Genomic DNA, 10074 nt, shown 5'->3' on the forward strand with positions numbered 1-10074 from the left:
CCTTCTTTGACTGTTTGAACGTCTCACCTTCTTCGATGTCTGTGGCTTGCTTTTTGGACATTTCTAGACCCTGGCCATAGTCGAGTAGAGCTTTGAGATTCATGTCATCTCAAAGAGCTCTGCAACGTAATGATAAACAGGACATGACTATTTGTGACTGAATTTCTTCATCTTCGTTTGTAAACCCGCATATTCAAGGCGTCTGAGCCTTGTGCAGTAAGAGTCAAGTGACTCGCTGGAATTCTGAGTAGCATTTCTGAACATGTAAATCTTGTAGGTCTTGTTTACTTTTAGCTGGAAGGAGGCATTCAGAGCCGCTACAGCTTTCTCATACACTTTCTCTTCCCCTTGATCTGGAAGTGTTTCGAATATGTCGCTGACTTCCTCACCAGTGGAAAATAAGAGCAGCTCTCGCTTGTATGTCAGATCTTTCACATCGTGGCAGCGAAAAGTGTTTCAGCCATTTCTGCCAATGTGGGCCGACTGAAGTGTCGTCTTCGTGTATGGGGAACAAAGGAAATGGAGGGAGGATGTTCGCCATGTCGCTTCTTTCCAATGTGGTGGATCCAAAGTATCTGTAAAATGAGCTGTAGTTGTAGGCGCATTCACTTGAGTTATCCTCGTTGCCAGTTATAGAGGTCATGATTATTAAGACTTGCTTTTTATTCTCCAACACAGTACTCCTTCCTCTACAGTACACTCTCCCAGTTCCTTCTCCTGCGCATGCCCGTCACGCAATACAACGACATTACAGTTGTGTCAATCACTAAAATACACACATTGTTTTAAAGTATATTTATATGATTACATGTACATCTGGTATTATTTTATGAATAATATAGATGCACTTACAGTACAGAAAAAATAAGGAGTAAAATATAATATTATTGCACTGTTCAAAAATTACAATTCAGTTTTTTAATAAATTTTGTGTAAGTACATTGTAGGAGAAGCTATTGTGTTGTTTTTTAAAGGAATTATAAGGTAATTTTTTTAGGCTGATAGAAACTGACTCAATTTATTGGTCTCGTCTATGAAAGACATAAATGCATTAGGTTTATAATAGCATTATTTTTATATATAGCACATTTTGCAAATGAGTATTTTACAGTTAATTTTTAACAAATTTGTTTCAACAAAATGGAAGATAATAGTGGTGGATATTGTACTAGTCTACAAAGTGATGAAGTGAAACAACTAATAAAAGCTTCCACCAAAATTTAATGAAGCGTGCTTTACAAGCCCATGCCCTAATTACTGGCAAAAAGTGAATCATTTTTCCTCTTTTTGCTGGATACATATCTATCAAAGTAATAATAAACTCGCGAGTAGTGTCGCTGTGTCCCTGTGTGTGGTTATTTGTGTAGTATCTGTTAATATCCAGCCCGTCCTTGCTTAATAATGTTATAATTAATTGGCAAGATTGTTTAGGGTTACCTATGGTTAACTCGGATTTTTTTTATTTTCTCAGGCATTGGAGGGTTCAATATTTACTTGAGACTGAGCACCAGTGGAGAATGTAAAGACAAAGATTCTGTATGGGAGACACTCGAGAATGAGGTACTACCTTAAGTATACATGTTGGGTAAATTATTTTGACCAAGAGGGTTCTAAATAAAAATGACTCAGAGTTGACTAATTGTTTGGCATAAAGTGCCTCAACCATTGTCATGTCTTCCACAAGTTGCCCAGTAATGCTGGTGTTGCTAACATCGGGCAGGGGTCATGCATGTATTTTTAATGTTGTTGATGGGGTAGTTGTGCAAAAAATTCATGACAATTAAAGAAAAAAAAATAATAATGAGTTTAGGCACTCATTTTTTTTTTGCCCGTATGATTGCCTAGCCCTTACTTAACCTATGGTAATGTATTTGTTTTAGGGTGGGAGAGTCAGTGGTAATCAGTGCTAGTGTTTAGAGTTAATTTAATGTCTACTCGTTAGCTTGTGTCATACACAGAATATGACCTTTAGTACATGAAGCTAAAAGGAGAGCAGAAACTGATGCTATGTACACTGTACAGCTCAAGTTATCTCAATCAGCCATTGCAATGGTTAATGGCAATACGTGTACTTTAAACAACAAGGGAGAAAAATGAATGAAGTGGGGTGTGTTGTCGTGTTTCTAGTCGCTACAGTGTACTTGTAAAATTAATCTAATTTGTGCATCTCAGGGGATGGTTGATTTTCGGGGAAATAGAAAATGTGCAGATGCGCCTTTAAGATCATTATCAAGACATTATTTCACCTTTACGTTCTGCTGAATATTTAAGGCAGTTTTCGTTAAGATTTAATTAACTACATGTATATAAATTATTAAAGACAAATTTAGAACTTTCCCTACTCGACGTTAAATTTGCAAGTTATTGCCTAGACATGTTGCAGTCTTATCATCACCTTGTGAGTACAACCTGTAAGGTTGTGATTTAATTCTAAGCAAAGGATTATCTCAGTGACTGAAGAGCAATAATTTTTGTAAAGTAGTTGGAATTTAGGCTTTAGTGAAACCCTGTATTGGAACCGTGAATGGATGTAAATGATTTGTATTATACATGCAGTGTGTGATACAATCGCACAGTCTTCGGTCAGAGTTTCAAGTGTGGACTTTCATTGGGTTTTTGCTACTGTTTCATCTAATCCTAACTACTGGTTAAGTTCTGAGATCATGACAGTTACGAAATCAATGCTACTTACACTATAAATGGCAGTAACAAAAGGAAAACCTGAAATAGCCAGTCTTAACCGGGATTCAAACCCATCACCTCTGCAATACCGCTGCAGTGCTCTTACCGCTTGAGCCATCAAGCCATCTGGGAGCTGGTCATTTTTTTGTGTACGTAAGTGTATCCTTAAGTGAAGTACGATCGTCCGGGTGAGTGTAGTCCTGAGAAGGACTGTTTGAGATGACATTGACTGACGTTTCGACAACCTGAGCGGAAGTCATCTTCAGAGTCAAGTCATTTGTGTAACGTCAGTAGATACTATAAGATACTATAGATACTATACTGTCAGTTATTGGTCAACTGACAGTCGACCAATAACATCACGAATAAGTTGACCAATGACATCTACGACCGGAGCTCTTATAGTATCTACTGACGTTCCACAATTTACTTGGCTCTGAAGATGACTTCCGCTCAGGTTGTCGAAACGTCACTCAGTGTCACGTCAAACAGTCCTTCTCAGGACTACACTCACCCGGACGATCGTACTTCACTTAATGACATAACTCCTGGGTTCAAACCTTTTACAATTTTAAGTGTATCCATTGATGATATGGTGAAGGAAGTTTTTAGCTCGTCGCAGTTATTAAAGTTAATGAAGCACTTGTTTCATTTGCTGTGAAGAACTTTAACTTTTTGACTTTGTTCCCCCGTGAGAGCAAAGGAGACCAAACCCGTGTGTCGAAATAAATGAATTTTTGCATTTTCCAGTGTTCTCATTAGAAAACATTTTAGCATGTTCTTCTCTGAAACCAAGAGAAACTGAAAAGAGTTTTGTCCCCCAACAATAATATTTATTGAGCTATCAAACGTGCTGCAAGTGCTGAATCTGTAATTACAGCTGTTATGCCATTGTGGAAAACAGCCCTATATACATGTGTAGATAAGTAAATGTATTTCATATCCTGACATGCCCTTGGTAGTTGAAGACGAGATGGGGTTACCAGTGTGTCAAGTCCTTTCTGTGGCACAGTTAAATAATGGCTGTTATTCAGGGCTGTTCTGTTGACATTAATGTATGTGGTTATAATGCTAGTTGGACAAGGTCTTCGCTCAAAACGAAAGTTACATTGGGGCAGAACTGATCGCCTCAAGGTAAGGCACTATTTTTTCTGATGATGATATCTTTTTTATATTTTAATTTATTTAAAGATGATAATGGTAGTCATAATTATTTGTAATATTTGTGACAGTTAAGGGGAAGTGTACCAGGGTACCATCAAATTTCTGACAAAAATATCCCACCTTGGTCAACCAGGGAGCTTCAAAACTGTGAATATTTCTGCATTCTTGATGATCGTACAATCAAATAATGCCCAAAAAAATAATAATAATAAAAATGAAGTAGAATAAATAAAAATTACTTGTAGCAGTGTTATGCGTTAAAAGTCGACCTTGATACATGGACATGGACTTAGCAGTTTTAATGTTGCAGTTGTGGAAGCCTCATCTTTGACTTGGCCTTGAAGTTCAATACTAAGGTTGCAGAAGATGATATCATTTCTGCTATAAAAAATGCTACCGTGGATGGAAAACTTGGAGAGTTAACTGTCAACAAGTCATCTATCATTGGAATTCCACCTGTCATTCTATCTACAACCACAGCGTCCACAACAACTTCTCCAGAGTCGGATAGTATGTTTACAGTTAATTTCTTTTAAATGGTTGGGAGAATTGAGTATTCCTCGTTCTTTGGCAGTTACAGTGTATCTCTTTGTTAGTATGCATTTTTAAGGGGAAAGGGGGGGGGAGGGGGAGAGGCAGTATCACTCCCAACTTAAAACTGGGAAGAAATGATATCTGTACGTTAACGGTGATGCATAAAACGCCATACTATATTTGCAAGGATGAAGCAGTTATTCAATGTTGAACTCAAGTTGTCGTAACAAAGCATGACACAACCCAGGTATCAATGGGACGCAAACCTATGACCTTGCATCTTTTATGCTTCCTACATGAACTGCAACAATCTTGACGTATTGTCTATCATGTTGAATAGGGTACAAAAACAAAGTTGCAAATGACCACCGCCTAAATGCCTCGATAGGTTATTGCTAGAGCAGTGTACAACATAACAAGGCATTATCAGAAAGTACTGTTTTGCTTGGCTATAGATATCGTACAATACACTGTACATGATATGCCTCCCACATACTAAACATGAAAATGAATGGCTTTTCAAAATTCGTACTTACATGTACTTTGATGAGACAATTAACGGACGTGAAAAATGGAAATGTGCAAACAAACAAAGCTCTAGCTTGCAAAAATAGGCATTATGGGGGCAATACGTTTGTTTTGGTTTACAAGATCGACGTGCAAGAAGGCAATGGAAGGGAAAGGAGAAAGGAACGCCTGTAGACACACTATTGTTCGATGTCCTCCAGATGCTTTTTTTTTTTTTGCCATATGTATCATATTTTGATCTCCATTGTCTCTGGAATTCAGTCACTTTCATGCTGTTCGGTAAAGGAACAAATACATGTAACTTAAGAGAAAAGGAGCCAGGAAATCAATTCGCTTTTTTGCATTCTTCACATGTTCTAAATCACCTTCAAGTGAATTAATTAAAGCTATGATCCTGTCAGTTGTGAACGCAATTTATCAAACGTAGAGAAGCCTGAAAAATTCAGGACTTCAACAGGTTTTGAACATGTGACGTCACAATGCCGTTGAGACGCTCTAACCTACTGAACGAAATGATATATGAAATGAATCATATATTGGTTAGAACGTCGCACTGGCATTCCGAGGTCACCTGTTCAAAACCCGTTGAAGCCCTTAACTTTTCAAGCTTCTCTACGCAAGTGCTAAATTTTGATCAATATCGACTTTTTAAGCCATAAACAAGCGAATACTGATAAAGTTGGTATCCGACATTTCAGAGTCATCGTGACACATTCTGGCAAAGTGACTAAATTAATGCGAAGATTTGGTTTCTATACTTTTAAAGTCTCTACAAATTAGCATTATGGTAATACCAAAGGCTCACAATAGAAGGCGATCAACTTGAGCCCATATTTTTAAAGCCTAAGTACCTGCGGTATTCAAATTTTCCAAGGTATCAGACTAGCAGCACATTCGCCTTTATCACTCGGTGGCCATTTTGGAGTTTGTGGGGAATAAAGGCTTTGTCTTTACATTGTCTCCCGTCCAGCCTCACACTGAATGAGAGGTTCGACGGGCAAAATCTTTTGTTTGGACATTGAGTGAGATGGGTCTATTCCATCAACTGAAATCATTACACCTACTGTCGGAGTTATCATACCATTTAAAGATCAGGCCTCTGCAAATTAAATGTCCCTTTACCAAGAAGTGACTACCTGAAAAGGAGCTTAAGCTATAGAGAACTGCAACTCTCTGTTGTGTAAACCTTCATTTTACTTAGTTAAGTTAGATACACGGCATTCATGGTATTTTTGGTTATGAGACTTTTGGGATAGTTGTATTTTATATTGTACTATACAACCAGATGGATTTTTGCCTTGTTAAGGACGGTGCCTACTATTGTTATTGCGCATACGTTCTGCGCATCTCCAGATACTCGGATAACCTATCGCCGATGCTTACTAATACAGGGATATTTTTGCGCGGTTTAAAACTATCCGGAGAAAGTAGATCTTAGTAAGTACTCTTGGTATCCAAAAAGAAAATTGGGGGTAACCATGCATTTTTGAGAGATATTTAAGCTTCAATTTGAGAAAGAACGCCATACATTGCTTTGTATTTTAAAGCTTTTCACAAATATTATTCATGAATTATCTTTGAAAAATGCGTGGTTACCCTAATTTTCTTTTCGGATTTCAATAACACTTGTTAAGATCTATATTTCCTGCGTAATCACACACCGGGGCAAAAATATCTTTAATTAGTAGGCACCGTCCTTAAAAGAAAGATTTGATTTGATTTGATTTTGTGAAAAAACGTCTCACAGACCTCAGCTCAAAAATTTAGACCTCAATTCAGCTCGTGTTCACCAGCGTAAAACTTAACAAAAATCTTGAAGTTCGAGAAGTCAAGCCAGCCACTGTTAACCAACAATGCCTAGTGTACAAATTTCTTTGTAATCTTTGTGATGCAGGATATGTTGGTTACACTCGAGGCCTCCTCCACAAACGTGACATTTGTGCCATTTGGGTTCTAAATTATTTCACACCTGTTAAAACAGAAATATGTATTATTTTACATACCTCATGTCCGAGTCGTCCGTAGATATCTTCGAGGTATTATTTGGGTAAATTTAGGGAGATATAACTACGCCAAGTAACCATGGACTACATTATGTACACATGTCCACTCTGCCGTCACATGAGTCAAGCACGGTAAGGAGGTGCAACAAATCATGGCGGAACTAGCAACTGACTTCGAGGAGAAGTTACGAACGAAATGATACTGTGAAATGAATCATTGAACTGCGGATATGAAATCAAGTACATCTATGATCCTCGCAGTTATGAATGCAATGTTAGAAATTGCATAGAGAAGCCTGAAAAATTCCCCTTGTCCGTGTAGGAAACCGCTTCTTAAGTTTGTAGAATGCCATGGTTAATATATGCCCATAATATGGGTATACAATAACCATGTTGCTCTATTAACGTTTTTACTGGGTTGCCTATGGCAAACCAGTCGAGGTCTGCGTTTAGTTTGTTTGTTTTCTTGTTTTCTTTTTTTTAGTTTTTTTTTTTTTTTTCCGTGTCGGTAAAAGTCTTGCCTGTCACTCCCCTGGTAAGTGGTGTCTTTGTGCATAGAGCCTTCTGCACGTATGTTCTTAGGATCGAGAGGGTAGTGGAACTGTGTAGATTTCTCTGGTGGACACAGTAGAATCATTAACTTAGCCTGCAATGGCGTCGAAAGTCAAGTAACGCGAATGGCGTTTTAGTGGATCCTTAAACAAAATATACCCTTATGGAGCTCAATAATGGAAAGTCAGTTGGATAAACTGGGCAGGAAGCTTAAAAGGGACGAGTACTGGACTTCGACAACAATCTATCGCCCGTCGAGACGAAATCAAAGTGAGCTCTATTTACCTGAAGTATATGGTAATTTGACACGATTGAGTTTCTTGTCTTCACGCACGCAATGAAATAGGAAGAGGTTCTCGCCTCTAAGAGCAAATATGTTGTTTGTTTCAATGATTTTTTCAATGGAAAAGGATTCTGTGGTATTTTCTGCCTTTGTGAATTATAATATCATGTTGTGTATTGAATTTTCGAGCTTAAGGTTGAAATGTGATATGGGAGAAGTTTTTTAGTATTGCTCTGTAAGCAGGAAGGGTTCACAGGCCTGTTGGAAGCGTGCTTGAGTTTCAACAAAATGAGCCCCAAAATCAGTGAAAACTTGTGACGCAGATGAATAAAAAAGTAGCTGCTATTTCCAAAATGATGGAATTACCTGGTGATAAATAACGTCGTACGCGTCTTGGAGAGTAAATTTTGACTTTGCATAAACAAGAGTTGGGCGATTGTGATCTTTGTTTTGACTTCGCTCATTTCATTGTCAAACTTTATAACACTTGACAGAAAAAGAAACTTACAAAAACCTGGTACCTTGCCATCATTTGACACAGATGCTTCACTGTTTGGCGAGTAAACATGCCGCAGTAACTTAATCACGGCGCCCGCTGAATTTTACTTGAACGTAGGGAGCAAAAATCTCCCAAAATGTTTGTCGCTGATCGTAACTTTTTATATTCTATATTCACGGTTCAAAATTAATGTTGTTTTCATGTCGTAAATATTTTCTTCTCGATCGACCGTCCCGGAAACTTCCTTGTGCTCTTTCTAAAAACTGTGTATCAATAGTTATTTGCTGTTTCATCAATATTTGTTTTGCATAAAGCAAGCTAACAGAATCTGTACCTTGCTGAGTTCGCATTTGTTAGCGTTAATACTATTTTCGGTCAGATGCTTCTGTTTTCATGAGGGGTTTATTGTTTTGGTCTCCCATCCTAACACTAACCCTAACCTTAACCCTTGTACTCAGGGCAAGGAATATAGAGCCTCTTCCCAGCTGGTGTTTTTTTTTTTTACAATAGCCTTCCTTTCCGTGTAGGAAACTAAGTTTGGAAAACTTGCAATCTCAAACTTTCGTATTACGTAAGCAAATTTTATTTATTTATATTCGCCGCTACCAATATTTTTATTATCTTTTCTTGTGGAGGAAGGAAAGAAGTATTTCTTTTAGCTAGGATTGCTGCACACGCCAGTGGTAGTTGGCGGGGTTACAAGCATTTTTGTCTCCAGAGTCGGCTTTTCTTTTGGTCAGCGCCAAGAACACGGACTCTAGACGCAGACAAAATTCGCGCAGTCGCGCTAATGGTATAATGTTGTAACTGTTGACGACCGTTATTGTTTAAAATTTCCGAGAATGCACAGAAGAGCTGGAAGTCCGAGATTCGCAGACTTCCTGCTTTGGCTGTAGCCAAAGTCTTTGTTCGTGGCGCCGACCAAAGGACTCCAGGGACGAGAATGGACTACAAGTTTGTAAAACGAAACCTGCGCATGCTTAATATAAAAGAGAAAGAAAGTTTTCGAGCTGCTCTTTTAACATGTTTCTTAATACATGTATGGTCATTCCAACTAAAGTTAGTATTGATTAAAACTCCCAAGTATTTTTGTACACTGTAGCGCCTTGTTAAGCTTTGTGCCATTACCGCCCGAGGCCCAGTCTTAAAGGATTGCGGACCAAATAACAAAGAGAGTTTCTGTAATTGCTTGAATAAGCGCTGCAGAACTTATTTCATTTTTCGCACCTAAAGTGAGGCGCTTATTCGAGAGCAGCGCTTATTTAAAAGTCGTGGCCACACAGAAATATTTCTGTACGGAGATTAACAGAAACGTCTTTTGATAGTCACCATTTGACCTTTACGGCATTTTACTCAATGGACAAGCAGAGAAATACAATCAACTGAAGAACATCGGTTTTGATGCAAAGAAATTGCCCAAGCTGTGTAAGAGTTACTTCTAGTGTTTCTTTAAGTTGACGAAATTCCTCGAATAAGCTCCACATTGGGACCGCGGCGCTTACTCGAGGGTGACGCTTTTTTGTCCCAAATGCGGTGGTTATTCAAGGGCGGCGCTTGTTCGAGTAAATACTGTGCAATGTACTTCGTTTCTTTTAGCTCTTTTTTAGTGCAAAAATGTATTCTGTACTTAGTCAACACTTGCTTGAGCCCTGCTCTGAAGTGAGTTAGCCGTGAATTCTGATTCCGAAGTTTCTTCAACGTAATTCCACAACTGTTAGAGGTGAAGAAATTGTCAAGTCGAAAATAACAAACCCGTAACCCAAATTATGGACATATGATATGTTAACTGTGGCATGGAACAAACCTAATACGGTAACTACACGAAGAAG

This window comes from Montipora capricornis, unplaced genomic scaffold, assembly GCF_036669925.1.
Source record: "Montipora capricornis isolate CH-2021 unplaced genomic scaffold, ASM3666992v2 scaffold_61, whole genome shotgun sequence".
NCBI lineage: Eukaryota > Metazoa > Cnidaria > Anthozoa > Scleractinia > Acroporidae > Montipora > Montipora capricornis.